The sequence below is a fragment of the Anomaloglossus baeobatrachus genome, chromosome 10 (genome assembly GCF_048569485.1).
Source record: "Anomaloglossus baeobatrachus isolate aAnoBae1 chromosome 10, aAnoBae1.hap1, whole genome shotgun sequence".
NCBI lineage: Eukaryota > Metazoa > Chordata > Amphibia > Anura > Aromobatidae > Anomaloglossus > Anomaloglossus baeobatrachus.
Window position 1 is genome coordinate 197219456 of NC_134362.1, and position 27926 is coordinate 197247381.

Below are 27926 nucleotides of genomic sequence, written 5' to 3' on the forward strand. Positions count from 1 at the left end.
CTACTGTGACATCACATCTTTCTTTCCATCAGGTTAGCTACTGTGACATCACATCTGTCTTTCCGTCAGGTTAGCTACTGTGACATCACATCTGTCTTTCCGTCAGGTTAGCTACTGTGACATCACATCTGTCTTTCCGTCAGGTTAGCTACTGTGACATCACATCTGTCTTTCCATCAGGTTAGCTACTGTGACATCACATCTGTCTTTCCCTCAGGTTAGCTACTGTGACATCACATCTGTCTTTCCGTCAGGTTAGCTACTGTGACATCACATCTGTCTTTCCCTCAGGTTAGCTACTGTGACATCACATCTGTCTTTCCCTCAGGTTAGCTACTGTGACATCACATCTGTCTTTCCCTCAGGTTAGCTACTGTGACATCACATCTGTCTTTCCGTCAGGTTAGCTACTGTGACATCACATCTGTCTTTCCCTCAGGTTAGCTACTGTGACATCACATCTGTCTTTCCATCAGGTTAGCTACTGTGACATCACAACTGTCTTTCCATCAGGTTAGCTACTGTGACATCACAACTGTCTTTCGTCAGGTTAGCTACTGTGACATCACATCTGTCTTTCCCTCAGGTTAGCTACTGTGACATCACATCTGTCTTTCCATCAGGTTAGCTACTGTGACATCACAACTGTCTTTCCATCAGGTTAGCTACTGTGACATCACATCTGTCTTTCCGTCAGGTTAGCTACTGTGACATCACATCTGTCTTTCCATCAGGTTAGCTACTGTGACATCACATCTGTCTATCCGTCAGGTTAGCTACTGTGACATCACATCTGTCTTTCCATCAGGTTAGCTACTGTGACATCACATCTGTCTTTCCGTCAGGTTAGCTACTGTGACATCACATCTGTCTTTCCGTCAGGTTAGCTACTGTGACATCACATCTGTCTTTCCGTCAGGTTAGCTACTGTGACATCACATCTGTCTTTCCATCAGGTTAGCTACTGTGACATCACATCTGTCTTTCCCTCAGGTTAGCTACTGTGACATCACATCTGTCTTTCCGTCAAGTTAGCTACTGTGACATCACATCTGTCTTTCCCTCAGGTTAGCTACTGTGACATCACATCTGTCTTTCCCTCAGGTTAGCTACTGTGACATCACATCTGTCTTTCCCTCAGGTTAGCTACTGTGACATCACATCTGTCTTTCCGTCAGGTTAGCTACTGTGACATCACATCTGTCTTTCCCTCAGGTTAGCTACTGTGACATCACATCTGTCTTTCCATCAGGTTAGCTACTGTGACATCACAACTGTCTTTCCATCAGGTTAGCTACTGTGACATCACAACTGTCTTTCGTCAGGTTAGCTACTGTGACATCACATCTGTCTTTCCCTCAGGTTAGCTACTGTGACATCACATCTGTCTTTCCATCAGGTTAGCTACTGTGACATCACAACTGTCTTTCCATCAGGTTAGCTACTGTGACATCACAACTGTCTTTCGTCAGGTTAGCTACTGTGACATCACAACTGTCTTTCCATCAGGTTAGCTACTGTGACATCACAACTGTCTTTCCATCAGGTTAGCTACTGTGACATCACAGCTGTCTTTCCGTCAGGTTAGCTACTGTGACATCACAACTGTCTTTCCCTCAGGTTAGCTACTGTGACATCACAACTGTCTTTCCGTCAGGTTAGCTACTGTGACATCACATCTGTCTTTCCGTCAGGTTAGCTCCTGTGACATCACATCTGTCTTTCCTTCAGGTTAGCTACTGTGACATCACAACTGTCTTTCGGTCAGGTTAGCTACTGTGACATCACAACTGTCTTTCCATCAGGTTAGCTACTGTGACATCACATCTGTCTTTCCCTCAGGTTAGCTACTGTGACATCACATCTGTCCTTCCCTCAGGTTAGCTACTGTGACATCACATCTGTCCTTCCCTCAGGTTAGCTACTGTGACATCACAACTGTCTTTCCATCAGGTTAGCTACTGTGACATCACAACTGTCCTTCCCTCAGGTTAGTTACTGTGATATCACATCTGTCTTTCCGTCAGGTTAGCTACTGTGACATCACATCTGTCTTTCCGTCAGGTTAGCTACAGTGACATCACATCTGTCCTTCCCTCAGGTTAGTTACTGTGATATCACATCTGTCTTTCCGTCAGGTTAGCTACTGTGACATCACAGCTGTCTTTCCATCAGGTTAGCTACTGTGACATCACAGCTGTCTTTCCCTCAGGTTAGCTACTGTGACATCACATCTGTCTTTCCGTCAGGTTAGCTACTGTGACATCACATCTGTCTTTCCATCAGGTTAGCTACTGTGACATCACATCTGTCTTTCCGTCAGGTTAGCTACTGTGACATCACATCTGTCTTTCCGTCAGGTTAGCTACTGTGACATCACATCTGTCTTTCCGTCAGGTTAGCTACTGTGACATCACATCTGTCTTTCCATCAGGTTAGCTACTGTGACATCACATCTGTCTTTCCCTCAGGTTAGCTACTGTGACATCACATCTGTCTTTCCATCAGGTTAGCTACTGTGACATCACAACTGTCTTTCCATCAGGTTAGCTACTGTGACATCACAACTGTCTTTCGTCAGGTTAGCTACTGTGACATCACAACTGTCTTTCCATCAGGTTAGCTACTGTGACATCACAACTGTCTTTCGTCAGGTTAGCTACTGTGACATCACAACTGTCTTTCGTCAGGTTAGCTACTGTGACATCACAGCTGTCTTTCCGTCAGGTTAGCTACTGTGACATCACAACTGTCTTTCCCTCAGGTTAGCTACTGTGACATCACAACTGTCTTTCCGTCAGGTTAGCTACTGTGACATCACATCTGTCTTTCCGTCAGGTTAGCTCCTGTGACATCACATCTGTCTTTCCTTCAGGTTAGCTACTGTGACATCACAACTGTCTTTCGGTCAGGTTAGCTACTGTGACATCACAACTGTCTTTCCGTCAGGTTAGCTACTGTGACATCACAACTGTCTTTCCCTCAGGTTAGCTACTGTGACATCACATCTGTCTTTCCGTCAGGTTAGCTACTGTGACATCACATCTGTCTTTCCGTCAGGTTAGCTACTGTGACATGTGACATCACATCTGTCTTTCCGTCAGGTTAGCTACTGTGACATCACATCTGTATTTCCTTCAGGTTAGCTACTGTGACATCACAACTGTCTTTCCCTCAGGTTAGCTACTGTGACATCACATCTGTCTTTCCGTCAGGTTAGCTACTGTGACATCACATCTGTCTTTCCGTCAGGTTAGCTACTGTGACATCACATCTGTATTTCCTTCAGGTTAGCTACTGTGACATCACATCTGTCTTTCCGTCAGGTTAGCTACTGTGACATCACATCTGTATTTCCTTCAGGTTAGCTACTGTGACATCACATCTGTCTTTCCCTCAGGTTAGCTACTGTGACATCACATCTGTCTTTCCGTCAGGTTAGCTACTGTGACATCACATCTGTCTTTCCGTCAGGTTAGCTACTGTGACATCACATCTGTCTTTCCTTCAGGTTAGCTACTGTGACATCACATCTGTCTTTCCGTCAGGTTAGCTACTGTGACATCACAGCTGTCTTTCCGTGAGGTTAGCTACTATGACATCACATCTGTCTTTCCGTCAGGTTAGTTACTGTGACATCACATCTGTCTTTCCTTCAGGTTAGCTACTGTGACATCACAGCTGTATTTCCTTCAGGTTAGCTACTGTGACATCACATCTGTCTTTCCGTCAGGTTAGCTACTGTGACATCACAACTGTCTTTCCGTCAGGTTAGCTACTGTGACATCACAGCTGTCTTTCCGTCAGGTTAGCTACTGTGACATCACATCTGTCTTTCCGTCAGGTTAGCTACTGTGACATCACATCTGTATTTCCTTCAGGTTAGCTACTGTGACATCACAGCTGTCTTTCCGTCAGGTTAGCTACTGTGACATCACATCTGTCTTTCCGTCAGGTTAGCTACTGTGACATCACATCTGTCTTTCCGTCAGGTTAGCTACTGTGACATCACATCTGTCTTTCCTTCAGGTTAGCTACTGTGACATCACATCTGTCTTTCCGTCAGGTTAGCTACTGTGACATCACAACTGTCTTTCCGTGAGGTTAGCTACTATGACATCACATCTGTCTTTCCGTCAGGTTAGCTACTGTGACATCACATCTGTCTTTCCGTCAGGTTAGCTACTGTGACATCACATCTGTCTTTCCGTCAGGTTAGCTACTGTGACATCACATCTGTCTTTCCGTCAGGTTAGCTACTGTGACATCACATCTGTCTTTCCGTCAGGTTAGCTACTGTGACATCACATCTGTCTTTCCATCAGGTTAGCTACTGTGACATCACATCTGTCTTTCCCTCAGGTTAGCTACTGTGACATCACATCTGTCTTTCCGTCAGGTTAGCTACTGTGACATCACATCTGTCTTTCCATCAGGTTAGCTACTGTGACATCACATCTGTCTTTCCCTCAGGTTAGCTACTGTGACATCACATCTGTCTTTCCCTCAGGTTAGCTACTGTGACATCACATCTGTCTTTCCATCAGGTTAGCTACTGTGACATCACATCTGTCTTTCCATCAGGTTAGCTACTGTGACATCACAACTGTCTTTCCATCAGGTTAGCTACTGTGACATCACAACTGTCTTTCCATCAGGTTAGCTACTGTGACATCACAACTGTCTTTCGTCAGGTTAGCTACTGTGACATCACATCTGTATTTCCTTCAGGTTAGCTACTGTGACATCACATCTGTCTTTCCGTCAGGTTAGCTACTGTGACATCACAACTGTCTTTCCCTCAGGTTAGCTACTGTGACATCACAACTGTCTTTCCGTCAGGTTAGCTACTGTGACATCACATCTGTCTTTCCGTCAGGTTAGCTCCTGTGACATCACATCTGTCTTTCCTTCAGGTTAGCTACTGTGACATCACAACTGTCTTTCCCTCAGGTTAGCTACTGTGACATCACAACTGTCTTTCCCTCAGGTTAGCTACTGTGACATCACATCTGTCTTTCCATCAGGTTAGCTACTGTGACATCACATCTGTCTTTCCATCAGGTTAGCTACTGTGACATCACAACTGTCTTTCCATCAGGTTAGCTACTGTGACATCACAACTGTCTTTCCATCAGGTTAGCTACTGTGACATCACAACTGTCTTTCGTCAGGTTAGCTACTGTGACATCACATCTGTATTTCCTTCAGGTTAGCTACTGTGACATCACAACTGTCTTTCCCTCAGGTTAGCTACTGTGACATCACATCTGTCTTTCCGTCAGGTTAGCTACTGTGACATCACATCTGTATTTCCTTCAGGTTAGCTACTGTGACATCACATCTGTCTTTCCGTCAGGTTAGCTACTGTGACATCACATCTGTATTTCCTTCAGGTTAGCTACTGTGACATCACAGCTGTCTTTCCGTCAGGTTAGCTACTGTGACATCACATCTGTCTTTCCGTCAGGTTAGCTACTGTAACATCACATCTGTCTTTCCTTCAGGTTAGCTACTGTGACATCACATCTGTCTTTCCGTCAGGTTAGCTACTGTGACATCACAGCTGTCTTTCCGTGAGGTTAGCTACTATGACATCACATCTGTCTTTCCGTCAGGTTAGTTACTGTGACATCACATCTGTCTTTCCTTCAGGTTAGCTACTGTGACATCACAGCTGTATTTCCTTCAGGTTAGCTACTGTGACATCACATCTGTCTTTCCGTCAGGTTAGCTACTGTGACATCACAGCTGTCTTTCCGTGAGGTTAGCTACTATGACATCACATCTGTCTTTCCGTCAGGTTAGTTACTGTGACATCACATCTGTCTTTCCTTCAGGTTAGCTACTGTGACATCACAGCTGTATTTCCTTCAGGTTAGCTACTGTGACATCACAGCTGTCTTTCCGTCACGTTAGCTACTGTGACATCACATCTGTCTTTCCGTCAGGTTAGCTACTGTGACATCACAGCTGTCTTTCCGTCAGGTTAGCTACTGTGACATCACATCTGTCTTTCCGTCAGGTTAGCTACTGTGACATCACATCTGTCTTTCCGTCAGGTTAGCTACTGTGACATCACATCTGTCTTTCCGTCAGGTTAGCTACTGTGACATCACATCTGTCTTTCCGTCAGGTTAGCTACTGTGACATCACATCTGTCTTTCCATCAGGTTAGCTACTGTGACGTCACATCTGTCTTTCCGTCAGGTTAGCTACTGTGACATCACATCTGTCTTTCCCTCAGGTTAGCTACTGTGACATCACATCTGTCTTTCCGTCAGGTTAGCTACTGTGACATCACATCTGTCTTTCCATCAGGTTAGCTACTGTGACATCACATCTGTCTTTCCCTCAGGTTAGCTACTGTGACATCACATCTGTCTTTCCCTCAGGTTAGCTACTGTGACATCACATCTGTCTTTCCATCAGGTTAGCTACTGTGACATCACAACTGTCTTTCGTCAGGTTAGCTACTGTGACATCACATCTGTATTTCCTTCAGGTTAGCTACTGTGACATCACAACTGTCTTTCCCTCAGGTTAGCTACTGTGACATCACAACTGTCTTTCCATCAGGTTAGCTACTGTGACATCACATCTGTCTTTCCGTCAGGTTAGCTCCTATGACATCACATCTGTCTTTCCTTCAGGTTAGCTACTGTGACATCACAACTGTCTTTCCCTCAGGTTAGCTACTGTGACATCACAACTGTCTTTCCGTCAGGTTAGCTACTGTGACATCACATCTGTCTTTCCGTCAGGTTAGCTCCTGTGACATCACATCTGTCTTTCCTTCAGGTTAGCTACTGTGACATCACAACTGTCTTTCCCTCAGGTTAGCTACTGTGACATCACAACTGTCTTTCCCTCAGGTTAGCTACTGTGACATCACATCTGTCTTTCCATCAGGTTAGCTACTGTGACATCACATCTGTCTTTCCATCAGGTTAGCTACTGTGACATCACAACTGTCTTTCCATCAGGTTAGCTACTGTGACATCACAACTGTCTTTCCATCAGGTTAGCTACTGTGACATCACAACTGTCTTTCGTCAGGTTAGCTACTGTGACATCACATCTGTATTTCCTTCAGGTTAGCTACTGTGACATCACAACTGTCTTTCCCTCAGGTTAGCTACTGTGACATCACATCTGTCTTTCCGTCAGGTTAGCTACTGTGACATCACATCTGTATTTCCTTCAGGTTAGCTACTGTGACATCACATCTGTCTTTCCGTCAGGTTAGCTACTGTGACATCACATCTGTATTTCCTTCAGGTTAGCTACTGTGACATCACAGCTGTCTTTCCGTCAGGTTAGCTACTGTGACATCACATCTGTCTTTCCGTCAGGTTAGCTACTGTAACATCACATCTGTCTTTCCTTCAGGTTAGCTACTGTGACATCACATCTGTCTTTCCGTCAGGTTAGCTACTGTGACATCACAGCTGTCTTTCCGTGAGGTTAGCTACTATGACATCACATCTGTCTTTCCGTCAGGTTAGTTACTGTGACATCACATCTGTCTTTCCTTCAGGTTAGCTACTGTGACATCACAGCTGTATTTCCTTCAGGTTAGCTACTGTGACATCACATCTGTCTTTCCGTCAGGTTAGCTACTGTGACATCACAGCTGTCTTTCCGTGAGGTTAGCTACTATGACATCACATCTGTCTTTCCGTCAGGTTAGTTACTGTGACATCACATCTGTCTTTCCTTCAGGTTAGCTACTGTGACATCACAGCTGTATTTCCTTCAGGTTAGCTACTGTGACATCACAGCTGTCTTTCCGTCACGTTAGCTACTGTGACATCACATCTGTCTTTCCGTCAGGTTAGCTACTGTGACATCACAGCTGTCTTTCCGTCAGGTTAGCTACTGTGACATCACATCTGTCTTTCCGTCAGGTTAGCTACTGTGACATCACATCTGTCTTTCCGTCAGGTTAGCTACTGTGACATCACATCTGTCTTTCCGTCAGGTTAGCTACTGTGACATCACATCTGTCTTTCCGTCAGGTTAGCTACTGTGACATCACATCTGTCTTTCCATCAGGTTAGCTACTGTGACGTCACATCTGTCTTTCCGTCAGGTTAGCTACTGTGACATCACATCTGTCTTTCCCTCAGGTTAGCTACTGTGACATCACATCTGTCTTTCCGTCAGGTTAGCTACTGTGACATCACATCTGTCTTTCCATCAGGTTAGCTACTGTGACATCACATCTGTCTTTCCCTCAGGTTAGCTACTGTGACATCACATCTGTCTTTCCCTCAGGTTAGCTACTGTGACATCACATCTGTCTTTCCATCAGGTTAGCTACTGTGACATCACAACTGTCTTTCGTCAGGTTAGCTACTGTGACATCACATCTGTATTTCCTTCAGGTTAGCTACTGTGACATCACAACTGTCTTTCCCTCAGGTTAGCTACTGTGACATCACAACTGTCTTTCCATCAGGTTAGCTACTGTGACATCACATCTGTCTTTCCGTCAGGTTAGCTCCTATGACATCACATCTGTCTTTCCTTCAGGTTAGCTACTGTGACATCACAACTGTCTTTCCCTCAGGTTAGCTACTGTGACATCACAACTGTCTTTCGGTCAGGTTAGCTACTGTGACATCACAACTGTCTTTCCGTCAGGTTAGCTACTGTGACATCACAACTGTCTTTCCCTCAGGTTAGCTACTGTGACATCACATCTGTCTTTCCGTCAGGTTAGTTACTGTGACATCACATCTGTCTTTCCGTCAGGTTAGCTACTGTGACATCACATCTGTATTTCCTTCAGGTTAGCTACTGTGACATCACATCTGTCTTTCCGTCAGGTTAGCTACTGTGACATCACATCTGTATTTCCTTCAGGTTAGCTACTGTGACATCACAGCTGTCTTTCCGTCAGGTTAGCTACTGTGACATCACATCTGTCTTTCCTTCAGGTTAGCTACTGTGACATCACATCTGTCTTTCCGTCAGGTTAGCTACTGTGACATCACAGCTGTCTTTCCGTGAGGTTAGCTACTATGACATCACATCTGTCTTTCCGTCAGGTTAGTTACTGTGACATCACATCTGTCTTTCCTTCAGGTTAGCTACTGTGACATCACAGCTGTCTTTCCTTCAGGTTAGCTACTGTGACATCACAGCTGTCTTTCCGTCAGGTTAGCTACTGTGACATCACAGCTGTATTTCCTTCAGGTTAGTTACTGTGACATCACATCTGTCTTTCCGTCAGGTTAGCTACGGTGACATCACATCTGTCTTTCCGTCAGGTTAGTTACTGTGACATCACATCTGTCTTTCCTTCAGGTTAGCTACTGTGACATCACATCTGTCTTTCCGTCAGGTTAGCTACTGTGACATCACATCTGTCTTTCCGTCAGGTTAGCTACTGTGACATCACAGCTGTCTTTCCGTCAGGTTAGCTACTGTGACATCACAGCTGTCTTTCCGTCAGGTTAGCTACTGTGACATCACAACTGTCTTTCCGTCAGGTTAGCTACTGTGACATCACAGCTGTCTTTCCGTCAGGTTAGCTACTGTGACATCACAGCTGTCTTTCCGTCAGGTTAGCTACTGTGACATCACATCTGTCTTTCCGTCAGGTTAGCCACTGTGACATCACAGCTGTCTTTCCGTCAGGTTAGCCACTGTGACATCACATCTGTCTTTCCATCAGGTTAGCTACTGTGACATTACATCTGTCTTTCCGTCAGGTTAGCTACTGTGACATCACAGCTGTCTTTCCGTCAGGTTAGCTACTGTGACATCACAGCTGTCTTTCCGTCAGGTTAGCTACTGTGACATCACAGCTGTCTTTCCGTCAGGTTAGCTACTGTGACATCACAGCTGTCTTTCCGTCAGGTTAGCTACTGTGACATCACAGCTGTCTTTCCGTCAGGTTAGCTACTGTGACATCACATCTGTCTTTCCGTCAGGTTAGCCACTGTGACATCACATCTGTCTTTCCATCAGGTTAGCTCCTGTGACATCACATCTGTCTTTCCTTCAGGTTAGCTACTGTGACATCACAACTGTCTTTCGGTCAGGTTAGCTACTGTGACATCACAACTGTCTTTCCGTCAGGTTAGCTACTGTGACATCACAACTGTCTTTCCCTCAGGTTAGCTACTGTGACATCACATCTGTCTTTCCGTCAGGTTAGTTACTGTGACATCACATCTGTCTTTCCGTCAGGTTAGCTACTGTGACATCACATCTGTATTTCCTTCAGGTTAGCTACTGTGACATCACATCTGTCTTTCCGTCAGGTTAGCTACTGTGACATCACATCTGTATTTCCTTCAGGTTAGCTACTGTGACATCACAGCTGTCTTTCCGTCAGGTTAGCTACTGTGACATCACAGCTGTCTTTCCTTCAGGTTAGCTACTGTGACATCACATCTGTCTTTCCGTCAGGTTAGCTACTGTGACATCACAGCTGTCTTTCCGTGAGGTTAGCTACTATGACATCACATCTGTCTTTCCGTCAGGTTAGTTACTGTGACATCACATCTGTCTTTCCTTCAGGTTAGCTACTGTGACATCACATCTGTCTTTCCTTCAGGTTAGCTACTGTGACATCACATCTGTCTTTCCGTCAGGTTAGCTACTGTGACATCACAGCTGTCTTTCCGTGAGGTTAGCTACTATGACATCACATCTGTCTTTCCGTCAGGTTAGTTACTGTGACATCACATCTGTCTTTCCTTCAGGTTAGCTACTGTGACATCACAGCTGTATTTCCTTCAGGTTAGCTACTGTGACATCACAGCTGTCTTTCCGTCAGGTTAGCTACTGTGACATCACAGCTGTATTTCCTTCAGGTTAGCTACTGTGACATCACATCTGTCTTTCCGTCAGGTTAGCTACTGTGACATCACATCTGTCTTTCCGTCAGGTTAGTTACTGTGACATCACATCTGTCTTTCCTTCAGGTTAGCTACTGTGACATCACATCTGTCTTTCCGTCAGGTTAGCTACTGTGACATCACATCTGTCTTTCCGTCAGGTTAGCTACTGTGACATCACAGCTGTCTTTCCGTCAGGTTAGCTACTGTGACATCACAGCTGTCTTTCCGTCAGGTTAGCTACTGTGACATCACAACTGTCTTTCCGTCAGGTTAGCTACTGTGACATCACAGCTGTCTTTCCGTCAGGTTAGCTACTGTGACATCACAGCTGTCTTTCCGTCAGGTTAGCTACTGTGACATCACATCTGTCTTTCCGTCAGGTTAGCCACTGTGACATCACAGCTGTCTTTCCGTCAGGTTAGCTACTGTGACATCACATCTGTCTTTCCATCAGGTTAGCTACTGTGACATTACATCTGTCTTTCCGTCAGGTTAGCTACTGTGACATCACAGCTGTCTTTCCGTCAGGTTAGCTACTGTGACATCACAGCTGTCTTTCCGTCAGGTTAGCTACTGTGACATCACAGCTGTCTTTCCGTCAGGTTAGCTACTGTGACATCACAACTGTCTTTCCGTCAGGTTAGCTACTGTGACATCACAGCTGTCTTTCCGTCAGGTTAGCTACTGTGACATCACAGCTGTCTTTCCGTCAGGTTAGCTACTGTGACATCACAACTGTCTTTCCGTCAGGTTAGCCACTGTGACATCACATCTGTCTTTCCATCAGGTTAGCTACTGTGACATTACATCTGTCTTTCCGTCAGGTTAGCTACTGTTAGGGCCAGATGGACGGGCAGACCCGGGAGGTGGATCCACTGGGCCGAACTCCCCGATGAGGACATGGAGTCCGGTAGCCGGAGCACTTTAGGTAGCAGGACAGTCCGTGCACTGGAACACAATGGAGAAGTCCCTGGGACCACGAGGTTACTGATGGTGGTCCGGGTGACGGAGCTCAGGTTCGGAAGCCGAGATGATGTCAGGCGGGGTCCGGAACCGTTGGAGCAAGATGACGGGTCACCGCAGGGAACCGAGATGGTACGGACTGTCAGGATGGCAGATGGGCAGCGTTCGGGGTTCGAGACACAGCAGGACCGGATGGCGATGCAGGATCGGCTCTAGAAGACAGAGAGGTAAGTATCTCACAGAACACAAGGAGACCTGACTCCTAGCTTGGGAAAACACGAAGAACAGGCCCCGCTCTTTTGGACATTAACCCCCTTTATACCCTGTACCTGTGTGCCTCATTTCCTGTCAGTGGACACTGGCCCTTTAAGAAAGGGTCAGTGACCGCGCGCGCGCCCTAATGCGCATGCGCGCGGCCCGGGTGCCAGAAGCCATGGCAGGAAGCTGAGAGGAGGACGCAGGAGAGCCGGCCAGGGACTGGGAAGCCGACGGGCGCCGGGAGCGAGGACCAGGAGGCCTGGGGAGCGCGGACACCGGAGGCTGGAGAGCGGGAAGCGTGGCAGGTGAGCCGGGGAGCGGGGCAGAGGACCCGGGGAGGGGAGCAGAGGACCCGGGGAGCGTGACAGCTACTGTGACATCACAAATGTCTTTCCGTCAGGTTAGCTACTGTGACATCACATCTGTCTTTCCATCAGGTTAGCTACTGTGACATCACCTGGCCGGTCAGTGACATCACATGGTTGGTCAGTGACATCACCTGGCCGGTCAGTGACATCTCCTGGCCGGTCAGTGACATCACCTAGTGTCAGTGACATCACCTGGCCGGTCAGTGACATCACCTAGTCAGTCGGTGACATCAACTTGCCGGTCAGTGGCATTACCTAACCGGCTAGCTGCTTCACCCCCCTGAAATAAAACCTCCGCTGATCACCCATACGTTATAGAGACAGATCCCCCTGTACCTGGTTTATCAGAACTGGCACAGGTTATGGGGGCACTCTCTGGATAATAATAGGGTACTGCAGCTGGCACAGGTTATGGGGCACTCCTGGACAATAATGGAGTACTGCAGCTGTGGCGCCCCTGACCTGGTCAGGCGCCACAGAGTACTGCACCCATGCTGGGTGAGTGCAAACAGGTAATCCTGAAGGCTGGAATAGGGTGTGTACGCACAGACACATAGTGACCAGGTCTCCCACACTCTTGAGGGGACCCCTGGGCAGATCCAGGAGGGGGGCGTGCCTCTACATCCAATCAAGGGGTGCGGTAGAGAGGCTGGAAGCTAGGTTGCAGTGGCAGTCAGAAAAGTAAGAGGAGGTAGCCAGTCTGATAGTGGAGACGCAGGAGAGCGGATGCGCTAGTCAGACCCTGCACGTGTAGTGGCCGTTGGCGGGGGAGAACGGTGACCAGAAGTTGAACAGAAAGACGCTGAGGAAGTCAGCTGGTCGTGTACGGAGACTCTGGTGACTAAGCACACACGGGGAACAGGTCCCTAGAGTAGATATCCATTTACTTGGTCTGCTAAACCTGCCGGTGGGGGGAACCACCAGTCCCACACCAAACAAAGTCCGAGCATCAGCAGCAACGAGGTAGCCCATAGCAGGATCGAGCCTGGAGCCATCTTCCTTGGTCCACGCTGCCAGCAAACGGGCCAAAAAGGGGAGAAAAGGCAGTAGCAACTTCCCTGGATGAATCCCACAGTACTTCAAGTCATGGGTTATCCGAAACAAGAAGTGCTAGGAAGGTGAGTTAACGGTTACCCTTAGACCAGCCTGAAGGATACCTGGTTCCACCTGGTCTATCTCAGCATCGCCCGGGTACCTCACGAAAACATCTGAAAGTGAGTAAACAAGTTGAAAGACTTTCTGGACTGAGACTGAGTTATTCTGGAACCTGTTGTTCTACACACACACCCGAGCCCATGGGGCCAGCCTCACTCTCGGGAGGCCACAACATCCGGCTGCAGATTCCATCAGCCCCAGACGCTCGTTAAAAACTGCAGTGGCGGTCACCCATAACCTTGACCGCAAACCGACTCAGATCTACATAACCTGACATACCTGTTGCTAGAAGGATTCCCAAAGAGAAGTCCCTGCGGTGTCCCTGGAGGTGGGGCGGTGTTCCTGTGGTGTCCCTGGAGGTGGGGCGTTGTTCCTGTGGCGTCCCTGGTGGTGGGGCGGTGTCCCTGCGGCGTCCCTGGAGGTGGGGCGGTGTCCCTGCGGCGTCCCTGGAGGTGGGGCGGTGTCCCTACGGCGTCCCTGGAGGTGGGGCGGTGTCCCGGAGGCGACCGCTGCAGCAGTGGGCTTCTCACAGCTGGTACAAATTATGTGGGGGTACTCTCTGGATGATGATAAGGGTACCGAGGCTGGCACAGGTTATAGGGGGCACTCTCTGGATGATAATGGGGTACTGGTGCTCGCACAGGTTATGGGGCACTCTCTGGATAATAATAGGGTACTGCAGCTGGCACAGGCTATGGGGTGCACTCCCTGAATGATAATGGGGGTACTGCAGCTGGTGCAGGTTATGGGAGGCCACTCTCTGGATGATGATGGGGTACTGCAGCTCGCACAGGTTATGGGGGGCACTCTCTGGATGATGATGATGGGGGTACTGCAGCTCGCACAGGTTATGGGGGGCACTCTCTGGATGATGATGGGGTACTGAGGCTGACACAGGTTATGGGGGCACTCTCTGGATGATAATGGGGTACTGCAGCTGGCACAGGTTATGGGGGGCACTCTCTGGATGATAATGGGGGTACTGCAGATGGTACAAGTTATGTGGGGACACTCTCTGGATGATAATGGGGTACTGCAGCTGGCACAGGTTATGGGGGGCACTTTCTGGATAATAATAGGGTACTGCAGCTGGCACAGGTTATGGGGGGCACTCTCTGGATGATAATGGGGTACTGAGGCTGACACAGGTTATGGGGGCACTCTCTGGATGATAATGGGGTACTGCAGCTGGCACAGGTTATGGGGGGCACTCTCTGGATGATAATGGGGTACTGAGGCTGGCACAAATTATGGGGGGCACTCCCTGAATGATAATGGGGGTACTGCAGCTGGTACAGGTTATGGGAGGCCACTCTCTGCATGATGATGGGGTACTGCAGCTCGCACAGGTTATGGGGGACTCTCTGGATAATAACGGGGTACTGCAGCTGCCACAAGCTATGGGGGGCACTCTCTGGATGATAATGGGGCACTGAGGCTGACACAGGTTATGGGGGCACTCTCTGGATGATAATAGGGTACTGCAGCTGGCACTGGTTATGGGGGGCACTCTCTGGATGATAATAGAGTACTGAGGCTGGCACAGATTATGGGGGACACTCTCTCACTGGAATTCGCATTGGGCTCAGACAGGCTCAATGGACGTCAATGAAATTCGCCTGTGACACTTCGGTTGTGTATGAGGAGCCGGTAAACGTGCATGTAACACCACAGACTGCAGCCTTTTACCTCGTCACTCTCACTGTGGGGGTCGCTCCTGTAAATGGAGGCAAAATACAAAAAAATATAAGGAAAAAAGGCAACAAAAACGGCAATTTGCCTTCTCCATATGACGTCACACACAGTCATCTCCGGTTCGGCCGCTAGATGGCGCGCTATACATATCAATACTTTCAATAGCCGAACTATACCGCGCCGCCGCCGCTAGATGGCGCTACACACAGTAATAATTCCTACGACCACATTATAAAATATATGACGTAATTTTATATGACGTCACCGATAATATTAATTATTAGCTGCAAGAAGAACTCGGGGCACGACCCTTCTCTGCACAGAAGATGGCAGCCGCTATAGCGAAGAGCATGATGAATGTGGACGTCACGTGCTTGTCATAAAGCTGACGATGCTGCTAGTAAACACTAGGGTGTAAATTATATCAATATAGTGAGAAAAAGAAAAGAAAAAGTAAAGAAGAAAAATAAGGGCATTAAAAATAAAAATTTAAAAAAAAAAAAAAAAAAAAAAAAAGGCACCGCTGGGATTCGAACCCAGGATCTCCTGTTTACTAGACAGGCGCTTTAACCAACTAAGCCACGGCGCCGCACGGAGGTGCAGGCTCAAAACAGCCCCCCTCAGCTCCACCACCCGAGGACGACACTGCTGGTAATTGGCTGCTTTATTTATTTTTATTTTTTTTTCTTATAATGTTGTTTTTTTAATTGTTAGTATTTTATTTTATTATCCAGAATATTTTTTAAATTGGAACTGACTATAGAATATTTTTGTGTGCAGATTTACAGGTATATAAATATTACCGCCACATAGTGGCCGAGTAATGCCATCATACTGAGCATTATATATACCATACTGATGATATAACACTAATAATGCCCCCTCTGTGTCCTGCACAGTAATAATGCCCCCCTGTGTGCCCTGCACAGTAATAATGCCCCCTCTGTGCCCTGCACAGTAATAATGCCCCTTTATGCCCTGCACAGTAATAATGCCCCCTCTGTGCCCTGCACAGTAATAATGCCCCCTCTGTGCCCTGCACAGTAATAATGCCCCCTCTGTGCCCTGCACAGTAATAATGCCCCCTCTGTGCCCTGCACAGTAATAATGCCCCCCTGTGTGCCCTGCACAGTAATAATGCCCCCTCTGTGCCCTGCACAGTAATAATGCCCCCTCTGTGCCCTGCACAGTAATAATGCCCCCCTGTGTGCCCTGCACAGTAATAATGCCCCCTCTGTGCCCTGCACAGTAATAATGCCCCCTGTGTGCCCTGCACAGTAATAATGCCCCCTGTGTGCCCTGCACAGTAATAATGCCTCCTCTGTGCCCTGCACAGTAATAATGCCCCTTTGTGCCCTGCACAGTAATAATGCCCCCTGTGTGTCCTGCACAGTAATAATGCCCCCTGTGTGCCCTGCACAGTAATAATGCCTCCTCTGTGCCCTGCACAGTAATAATGCCCCCTGTGTGTCCTGCACAGTAATAATGCCCCCTCTGTGTCCTGCACAGTAATAATGCCCCCTGTGTGCCTTGCACAGTAATAATGCCCCCTGTGTGTCCTGCACAGTAATAATGTCCCCTCTGTGTCCTGCACAGTAATAATGCCTCCTCTGTGTCCTGCACAGTAATAATGCCCCCTCTGTGCCCTGCACAGTAATAATGCCCCCCTGTGTGCCCTGCACAGTAATAATGCCCCCTGTGTGCCCTGCACAGTAATAATGCCTCCTCTGTGCCCTGCACAGTAATAATGCCCCTTTGTGCCCTGCACAGTAATAATGCCCCCTGTGTGTCCTGCACAGTAATAATGCCCCCTGTGTGCCCTGCACAGTAATAATGCCTCCTCTGTGCCCTGCACAGTAATAATGCCCCCTGTGTGTCCTGCACAGTAATAATGCCCCCTCTGTGTCCTGCACAGTAATAATGCCCCCTGTGTGCCTTGCACAGTAATAATGCCCCCTGTGTGTCCTGCACAGTAATAATGTCCCCTCTGTGTCCTGCACAGTAATAATGCCTCCTCTGTGTCCTGCACAGTAATAATGCCCCCTCTGTGCCCTGCACAGTAATAATGCCCCCCTGTGTGCCCTGCACAGTAATAATGCCCCCTCTGTGCCCTGCACAGTAATAATGCCCCCTCTGTGCCCTGCACAGTAATAATGCCCCTTTATGCCCTGCACAGTAATAATGCCCCCTCTGTGCCCTGCACAGTAATAATGCCCCCTCTGTGCCCTGCACAGTAATAATGCCCCCTCTGTGCCCTGCACAGTAATAATGCCCCCTCTGTGTCCTGCACAGTAATAATGCCCCCCTATGTGCCCTGCACAGTAATAATGCCCCCTCTGTGCCCTGCACAGTAATAATGCCCCCTCTGTGCCCTGCACAGTAATAATGCCCCCCTGTGTGCCCTGCACAGTAATAATGCCCCCTCTGTGCCCTGCACAGTAATAATGCCCCCTGTGTGCCCTGCACAGTAATAATGCCCCCTGTGTGCCCTGCACAGTAATAATGCCTCCTCTGTGCCCTGCACAGTAATAATGCCCCTTTGTGCCCTGCACAGTAATAATGCCCCCTGTGTGTCCTGCACAGTAATAATGCCCCCTGTGTGCCCTGCACAGTAATAATGCCTCCTCTGTGCCCTGCACAGTAATAATGCCCCCTGTGTGTCCTGCACAGTAATAATGCCCCATCTGTGTCCTGCACAGTAATAATGCCCCCTGTGTGCCTTGCACAGTAATAATGCCCCCTGTGTGTCCTGCACAGTAATAATGTCCCCTCTGTGTCCTGCACAGTAATAATGCCTCCTCTGTGTCCTGCACAGTAATAATGCCCCCTGTGTGCCTTGCACAGTAATAATGCCCCCTGTGTGCCCTGCACAGTAATAATGTCCCTTTTGTGCCCTGCACAGTAATAATGTCCCCTGTGTGCCCTGCACAGTAATAATGCCCCCTGTGTGCCCTGCACAGTAATAATGCCCCCTGTGTGTCCTGCACAGTAATAATGCCTCCTCTGTGTCCTGCACAGTAATAATGCCCCCTGTGTGCCTTGCACAGTAATAATGCCCCCTGTGTGCCCTGCACAGTAATAATGTCCCTTTTGTGCCCTGCACAGTAATAATGTCCCCTCTGTGTCCTGCACAGTAATAATGCCCCCTGTGTGCCCTGCACAGTAATAATGCCCCCTGTGTGCCCTGCACAGTAATAATGCCCCCTCTGTGTCCTGCACAGTAATAATGCCCCCTGTGTGCCTTGCACAGTAATAATGCCCCCTGTGTGTCCTGCACAGTAATAATGTCCCCTCTGTGTCCTGCACAGTAATAATGCCTCCTCTGTGTCCTGCACAGTAATAATGCCCCCTGTGTGCCTTGCACAGTAATAATGCCCCCTGTGTGCCCTGCACAGTAATAATGTCCCTTTCTTCGGTGCTCCATTGGGAGACCCAGCCGATTGGGTGTATAGCTACTGCCTCCGGAGGCCACACAAAGTATTACACTAAAAAGTGTAAGGCCCCTCCCCTTCTGGCTATACACCCCCCGTGGGATCACGGCTGCTCAGTTTTCAAGCTTTGTGCGAAGGAGGTCAGACATCCACGCATAGCTCCACTGTTTTAGTCAGCAGCAGCTGCTGACTATGTCGGATGGAAGAAAAGAGGGCCCATACTAGGGCCCCCAGCATGCTCCCTTCTCACCCCACTCTTGTCGGCGGTGTTTGTTAAGGTTGAGGTACCCATTGCGGGTACGGAGGCTGGAGCCCACATGCTGCTTTCCTTCCCCATCCCCCTGAGGGCTCTGGTGAAGTGGGATCTTACCGGCCTCCAGGCTCTGAGGCCGGGCTCCATCCACAGACCCGGAGATCCTGCTGGAATGGAGCGGAGTATCGTCAGGGACAGGCCCTGCAACGTTAAGGTACTCTGTGTCCCCGTACAGTCTATGCACAGACACACTCCAGCGTTGCTGGGTGTGTTAGTGCGCCGGGGACAGTAGCGCTGCGCGCTTGGTCTTTACTCACTGCAGCTTTGCTGAGTGAGTTTATGTGTCGGGAACTACCGCGCCAGCCGCTGCTGGAGCTGCGGCGCGGCTGAGACTTGTGGTGCGCCGGGGACTTTCGCGCTGCCGTGCTTTTACGACGGCAGCGCTTATAAATCTAGTCCCCGGCTTTTGCGGCCTAGTTACGTTTCGTTCCCGCCCCCAACCCTGCCAGTCAGGGAAGGGGCGAGACGCTGTACAATGATCAGCGCCGAGGGCTGGAGTCTTATTTACATACTCCAGCTCTCTCACTGGGCACAGGGGGACGCCAGTTTCCCGCTCTTGTCTGGGGCACGCCCACGGCCCGCCCCTCTTCACAGGACGCCGGCAGCCATTCCTGCAGGCAATCTAAGCTGGAGAACGGACACAGGCTCTGGGAGACCCAGCAAAGGGATTCTGGCGACCACTTACCCGCTTATGCGGGCGGTAAGCAGCACCTTGGTGCTGACCCCACTATTGCCACAGTGTTTTTTTGTGTACTTTATCCTTGTACTTATATTTGCAAGACCATACACAGACACACGCCAGCATTGCTGGGCGTGTTAGTGCGCCGAGGACAACAGCGCTGCGCGCTTGGACTATACTCACTGCAGCTTAGCTGAGTGAGTTTATCTGTGGGAAACTGCCGCGCTGGAGGCTGCGGCGCGGCTGAGACTTGTGGCTGTACGGTCGCTTCTTGGCGATATACCCCTAGATAGCTCTGAGGAGACAACAGCATGTCGTCAGCATAGAGCAAGGGGGCCAAGGCACAGGCTTTCTATGCTGTCTGTACCGCACGTGAGGCTGTTTTACCGGCAGGTTCCACTAACCCCTAATGGGTAGAGTCTCTGCTAGTGGTGGCCCAGAGAGGGCCACCTGTGAAACTGTCCAGAGGACAGAGTTTGCAGTTTTTTTGCTGATAAAATGTCTTTGACTATGAACAAAATTCGAGCAACTTTGCAGTCCAGGGCGGTGACTCAGACCATGGGCATTGTTGAATCAAGGCTCCCCGGTCTCCCTCAGTTGGAACTAATCCGTGCTCCAAGGGGGTCCCATACATCCCAGACTGAAGGCTCTGACACGGACGACAGTCCCAGACAGCCTAAGCGAGCTCGCTGGGAGAGACCCTCGACTTCACACACTGGTCAGGGTCTCAGCGAGAGGTTCTCTGTATGATGAGGTAGCTGATCAGGTTTCTGATCCTGAGACCGCTTTCATTCTGGATGCTCCTAATGGGACGCCATGGTGAATGATCTCATAGCGCCCATCAATACACTGGTGGATATTTCTCCCTCAGCCCCTCCAGTGGAGGAGGCAGCTTCAGCAGGAGAAATTCCATTTCAGGTATCCCAAGCGTAAATTCAGTACTTTTTGGGCCTCTCTGACTCAGAGGAGCAGTCCAGAAACACTACGCTTATCCAGACAAGCTTTTCTCCGCCGAGCCATCCTCCATAGTTGCAGTGGAAGATGGGACTTCACTTAAAGATGCCATTGACAGACAGATGGACCTCTGGTTGAAATCTGTCTGTGAAGCTATCGGCGTGTCGTTTGCTCCGGCATTCGCAGCCGTATGGGCACTCCAAGCTATTTCAGCTGGTCTTGCGCAGATAAACACTGTCACACGTACATCTGTGCCGCAGGTGGCGTCCTTAACCTCGCATGCATTGCGACTTACGCTATTCATGCTGTCCTGGACTCTACGAGCCGTACGCCGGTGGCGTACGCCAACTCCGTGGTTTTGCGCAGACCCTTGGGGTTAAGGGAATGGAAGGCAGCTCCTGCTTCCAAAAAGGGCTTAACCAGTTTGCCATTATCTGGTGACAGACTGTTGGCTGAGCGATTGGATGAAATCATTAAACAGGCCAAGGGTAAGGATTCTTCCTTACACCAGCCCAGATCAAACAAAACCCAAGGAAGGACAGTCGATGTTTCGGTCCTTTCCAGGCTCGGGCTGGTCCCAATTTTCCTAGTCCAAAAGGACTCAAAAGGCTCAGAGGGGCTCAGACTCCTGGCGGGCTCAATCACGCCCAAAGAAGGCAGCCGGAGGAACCGCTACCAAGGCGGTTTCCTCATGACTTTCAGCCCTCTCTCTCCACATCCGCGGTCGGTGGCAGACTCTCCCGCTTTGGCGGCATTTAGCTGCCACAGGTCAAAGACCGGTGGGTGAGAGACATTTTGTCTCACGTGTACAGGATAGAGTTTTGTTCTCGTCCTCCGGCTCGATTCTTCAGAACTTCCCCACCTCTCGACCGAGCCGATGCTCTTCTGCAGGCAGAAGGAGTGGTAATCCCTGTTCCTCTTCAGGAACAAGGTCACGGTTTTTACTCCAATCTGGTTGTGGTGCCAAAAAAGGACGGCTCTTCCGTTCCGTTCTAGACCTAAAACTGCTCAAAAAGCAGTGTAAACCAGGCGGTTCCGGATGGAATCCCTCCGCTCCGTCATTGCCTCAAGGTCTCAAGGAGATTTCCTAGCATCAAGAGACATCAGGATGCTTATCTCCACGTGCCGATTGCTCCAGAGCACCAGCGTTTGCTGCGATTCGTTATAGAAGACGAGCATCTTCAGTTCGTAGACCTGCCCTTAGGTCTGGCGACAGCCCCACGGGTCTTCACTAAGGTCATGGCAGCAGTGGTAGCTGTCCTGCACTCTCAGGGTCACTCTGTGATCCCTTACTTGGACGATCTACTTGTCAAGGCACCCTCTCAAGAGGCATGCCAACGCAGCCTGAACGTTGCGCTGGAGACTCTCCAGAGTTTCGGGTGGATCATCAACTTTTCAAAGTTAAATCTGACACCGACCCAATCACTGACATATCTTGGCATAGAGTTTTATACTCTCTCAGCGATAGTGAAGCTTCCGCTGGACAAACAGCGTTCACTACAGACGGGGGTGCAGTCTCTCCTTCAAGGCCAGTCACACCCCTTAAGACGCCTCATGCACTTCCTAGCGAAGATGGTAGCAGCAATGGAGGCAGTCCCTTTCGCGCAGTTTCATCTGCGTCCACTTCAATGGGACATTCTCCGCCAAAGCGATGGGAAGTCGACGTCCCTAGACAGGAACGTCTCCCTTTCTCAGACGGTCAAAGACTCTCTTCAGTGGTGACTTCTTCCCACCTCATTGTCAAAAGGAAGGTCCTTCCTACCCCCATCCTGGACGGTGGTCACGACAGACGTGAGTCTGTCAGGGTGGAGAATAGTCTTTCTCCACCACAGGGCTCAGGGTACGTGGACTCAGCAGGAGTCCACCCTTCAGATCAATGTGCTGGAAATCTAAGCAGTGTATCTTGCCCTGCAAGCCTTCCAGCAGTGGCTGGAATGCAAACAGATCCGAGTTCAGTCGGACAACTCCACAGCGGTAGCATACATCAACCACCAAGGCAGAATACGCAGTCGGCAAGCCTCCCAAGAAGTCCGGCGGACTCTGATGTGGGTGGAAGACAGAGCATCCACCATATCCGCAGTTCACATCCCGGGCGTAGAAAACTGGGAAGCAGACTTCCTCAGTCGCCAGGGTATGGACGCAGGGGAATGGTCTCTGCACCCAGACGTGTTTCAGGAAATCTGGGGCCTTCGGGGGAGGCCGGACGTCGACCTAATGGCGTCTAGGCACAACACCAAGGTCACAAGTTTCATGGTGTGGTCTTACGATCAACGAGCTCTGGCGGCAGGCGCCTTAGTTCAGGATGGGTCGCAGTTCCAGCTACCCTATGTGTTTCCACCTCTGGCACTGTTGCCCAGAGTGCTACGCAAGATCAGCTCCGATTGCCGCCGCGCCATCCTCGTCACCCCAGACTGGCAGAGGAGGTCGTGGTACCCGGATCTGTGGCATCTCACGGTCGGCCAGCCGTGGGCACTACCAGACCGGCCAAACTTACTGTCCCAAGGGCCGTTTTCCATCTGAATCCTACGGCCCTGAACCTGACTGTGTGGCCATTGAGTCCTGGATCCTAGCGTCTTCAGGATTATCTCATGACGTCATTGCCACCATGTGACGGGCTAGGAAGCCGACGTCTGCCAAGATCTACCACTGGACGTGGAAGATATTCTTACCTTAGGGCTCTGCTCAGGGAGTGTCTCCCTGGCCATTTGCATTGCCTACTTTTCTTTCCTTCCTGCAATCTGGTTGGGAAACAGGTTTGTTGCTCGGCTCCCTTAAAGGACAAGTTCCAGCGCTGTCTGTATTCTTTCAGAAGCGCCTAGCACGACTTCCTCAGGTACGCACGTTCCTGCAGGGGGTTTGTCACATTGTCCCTCCGTACTGAGGCCGTTAGACCCATGGGATCTGAACAGGGTACTAATTGCTCTCCAGAAGCCGCCCTTCGAGCCTCTGAGGGATGTTTCACTTTCTCGACTTTCACAGAAAGTGGCTTTTCTGGTAGCGGTCACGTCTCTTCGGAGAGTGTCCGAGCTAGCAGCGCGGTCATCCAAAGCTCCTTTCCTGGTGTTTCACCAAGACAAGGTAGTGCTGCGCCCGATTCCGGAGTTTCTCCCTAAGGTGGTATCCCCTTTTCATCACAATCAGGATATCTCCTTACCTTCCTTTTGTCCTTATCCATTTCATCGATATGAAATGGATTTGCATTGTTGGATCTGGTGAAGAGCACTCAGAATCTACATTTCCCGCACGGCGCCCCTGCGCCGATCGGATGCACTCTTTGTCCTTGTCACTGGTCAGCGCAAGGGGTCGCAGGCTGCCAAATCCACCCTGGCTCGATGGATCAAGGAACCAATCCTTGAAGCCTACCGTTCTGCGGGGCTTCCGGTTCCATCAGGGCTGAAGGCCCATTCTACCAGAGCCGTGGGTGCGTCCTGGGCATTACGGCACCAGGCTACGGCTCAGCAGGTGTGCCAGGCGGCTACCTGGGCGAGTCTGCACACCTTCACCAAGCGTTATCAGGTGCATGCCTACGCTTAGGCGGATGCCAGCCTAAGTAGAAGAGTCCTGCAGGCGGCGGTTGCCTCCATGTAGGGAAGGGCTGTTTTTACAGTCCAAACTTGAGGTATTAATTTACCCACCCAGGGACTGCTTTTGGACGTCCCAATCGTCTGGGTCTCCCAATGGAGCGCCGAAGAAGGGAATTTTGTTACTTACCGTAAATTCCTTTTCTTCTAGCTCCAATTGGGAGACCCAGCACCCGCCCCTGTTTCCTTCGGGATTTTTGGTTTGTTCGGGTACACATGTTGTTCATGTTGAATGGTTTCAGTTCTCCGATGTTCCTTCGGATTGAATTTGTTTAACCAGTTATTGGCTTTCCTCCTTCTTGCTTTTGCACTAAAACTGAGCAGCCGTGATCCCACGGGGGGTGTATAGGCAGAAGGGGAGGGGCCTTACACTTTTTAGTGTAATACTTTGTGTGGCCTCCGGAGGCAGTAGCTATACACCCAATCGGCTGGGTCTCCCAATTGGAGCTAGAAGAAAAGGAATTTACGGTAAGTAACAAAATTCCCTTCTTTGTGCCCTGCACAGTAATAATGTCCCCTGTGTGCCCTGCACAGTAATAATGCCCCCTGTGTGCCCTGCACAGTAATAATGCCCCCTGTGTGCCCTGCACAGTAATAATGCCCCCTGTGTGTCCTGCACAGTAATAATGCCTCCTCTGTGTCCTGCACAGTAATAATGCCCCCTGTGTGCCTTGCACAGTAATAATGCCCCCTGTGTGCCCTGCACAGTAATAATGTCCCTTTTGTGCCCTGCACAGTAATAATGTCCCCTCTGTGTCCTGCACAGTAATAATGCCCCCTGTGTGCCCTGCACAGTAATAATGCCCCCTGTGTGCCCTGCACAGTAATAATGCCCCCTGTGTGTCCTGCACAGTAATAATGCCCCCTCTGTGTCCTGCACAGTAATAATGCCCCCTGTGTGCCTTGCACAGTAATAATGCCCCCTGTGTGCCCTGCACAGTAATAATGTCCCTTTTGTGCCCTGCACAGTAATAATGTCCCCTCTGTGTCCTGCACAGTAATAATGCCCCCTGTGTGCCCTGCACAGTAATAATGCCCCCTGTGTGTCCTGCACAGTAATAATGCCCCCTCTGTGTCCTGCACAGTAATAATGCCCCCTGTGTGTTCTGCACAGTAATAATGCCCCCTCTGTGTCCTGCACAGTAATAATGCCCCCTGTGTGTCCTGCACAGTAATAATGCCTCCTCTGTGCCCTGCACAGTAATAATGTCCCTTTTGTGCCCTGCACAGTAATAATGCCCCTTTATGCCCTGCACAGTAATAATGCCCCCTCTGTGCCCTGCACAGTAATAATGCCCCCTCTGTGCCCTGCACAGTAATAATGCCCCGTGTGCCCTGCACAGTAATAATGCCCCCTGTGTGTCCTGCACAGTAATAATGCCCCCTCTGTGCCCTGCACAGTAATAATGAAGCCGATGGCCTTACACTCTGCTACAGTTGTTAAAAGTAGCCGTTTCTTGAGAAGAGCGCCCTCTCTGGCATTTGGTAGATGGCTAGGCCGGCAATGGTCCTGACCCATAGGTCGCAAATGGTCCTGACCTGGAAGTTGGGGCAGCCCGCTGCTGAGGAGGACCACGATCACCAAGTCCGGGTTCTCTACTTCAACAGTATCTGACTCACTGGTGGAACAGGGATCCTTCAGCATCCCGCTCCACCATGCAGCCTGTGCGACTGAGACTGTGCGACTGAGACTGTGCGACTGAGACTGTGCGACTGAGACTGTGCGACTGAGACTAGATGATGCCTGTTTGTTTTTTGTTTTTTACTGTCAGTCAATACTGTGTGTGTGTATGGTTTGTGAAGCCATGTGGGTACGTGGCCAAAGCATGTGGGGAACTGTGGCACATCATATTGTGTGGAGAGCTATGCGGGGTCACCATACAATGTGTGGGGGGTTATGGGAACATCCTGCTATGTCTAAGGGGGTTATGGGGACATCATGCTGTGTATGGGGGGGGGTTGTGGGGACTCTATACTGTGTGTCAGAGTTGTGGGGACATCATACTGTGTGGGGGGTGTGGGGACATCATATTGTGTGTGGATTGTTGTTAGGACATCATACTGTGTGTCGGAGTTGCTATAACATTATGATGTCTGACAGGGATTGTGGGGACTACATGCTGAGTGAGGGTCGGTTGTGGGGACAACATACTAAGTGTGGACAGTTGTAGGGACATTATATAAGGTGCAGGGGTTGTGGAGGCATTATACTGTGTGTGGGGACATTGTACTGTGTGTGGGGGTTGTGGGGACATTATACTGTGTGGGGGGTTATGCAGACATCATGCTGTGTGTGGGGGTTGTGGGGTCATTATAATGTGTGGGGGATTAAGAAGACATCATGCTGTGTGAGGGAGATTGTGGTTACATCATGCTGTATGGGTGTTATGGGGACATCATGCTGTGTGTGGGGGTTGTGGGGACAACATACTAAGTGTAGGGGGTTGTAAAGACAACATATAGGGTACAGAGGTTGTGGGGACATAATATTGTGTTTGTGGGGTGATTGTGGGGACATTATACTGTGTGTGAGGGAATTGTGGGCACATTGTACTATGTGTGAGAGGGTTGTGGGGTCATTATACTATGGGTGGGGTGATTATGGGGGTATTATACTATGGGTGGGGTGATTAATGGGGCATTATACTGTGCGTGGGTGGTTGTGGGGACATTATACTGTGCGTGGGTGGTTGTGGGGGCATTATACTATGCGTGGGGGAGTTGTGAGAACATTATACTGTGTGGGGTGTTATGGGGACATTATACTGTCGGGGGTATGTGGGGACATTATACTGTGTTGGGTGGGGAGTTGTGAGGACATTATACTGTCGGGGGTATGTGGGGACATTATACTTTGTTGGGTGGGGGGTTGTGGGGGCATTGTACTGTGTGAGGGGGAGTTGTGGAGGCATTATGCTATGTGTGGGGGAGTTGTGAGGACATTATACTGTGTGGGGTGTTATGGGGACATTATACTGTACGGGGGTATGTGGGGACATTATACTGTGTTGGGTGGGGGGTTGTGGGGGCATCATACTGTAGGGGGGTATGTGGGGACATTATACTGTGTTGGGTGGGGGGTTGTGGGGACATTATACTGTACGGGGGTATGTGGGGACATTATACTGTGTTGGGTGGGGTGTTATGGGGACATTATACTGTACGGGGGTATGTGGGGACATTATACTGTGTTGGGTGGGGGGTTGTGGGGGCATCATACTGTAGGGGGGTATGTGGGGACATTATACTGTGTTGGGTGGGGGGTTGTGGGGACATTATACTGTACGGGGGGTATGTGGGGACATTATACTGTGTTGGGTGGGGGATTGTGGGGGCATTGTACTGTGCGAGGGGGAGTTGTGGAGGCATTATGCTATGCGTGGGGGAGTTGTGAGGACATTATACTGTGTGGGGTGTTATGGGGACATTACACTGTACGGGGGTATGTGGGGACATTATACTGTGTTGGGTGGGGGGTTGTGGGGGCATCATGCTGTGTGTGGGGAGCTGCTGATCAAGGTACGAGGACTGAGTAAATAACAGGAGCGGTGTGATGATAAACTTTCTGAGAAGTATTTCATGATATAGTGTTGGTTTGCCCACCCGTGGCATATACACGCCCTCCTCGCATATACATAGGCTGATACGTGTGCACAGTAATACATGCACC

General features: G+C 49.7%; 1 non-coding gene across 1 annotated transcript; it reads right to left on the reverse strand.

The window, feature by feature from the left end:
* Nucleotides 1–15813: 15813 nt before the first annotated feature.
* Nucleotides 15814–15887, reverse strand: TRNAT-AGU (transfer RNA threonine (anticodon AGU)). The gene has a single exon. It is a non-coding gene; the product is annotated as a tRNA-Thr (tRNA).
* Nucleotides 15888–27926: the final 12039 nt, after the last annotated feature.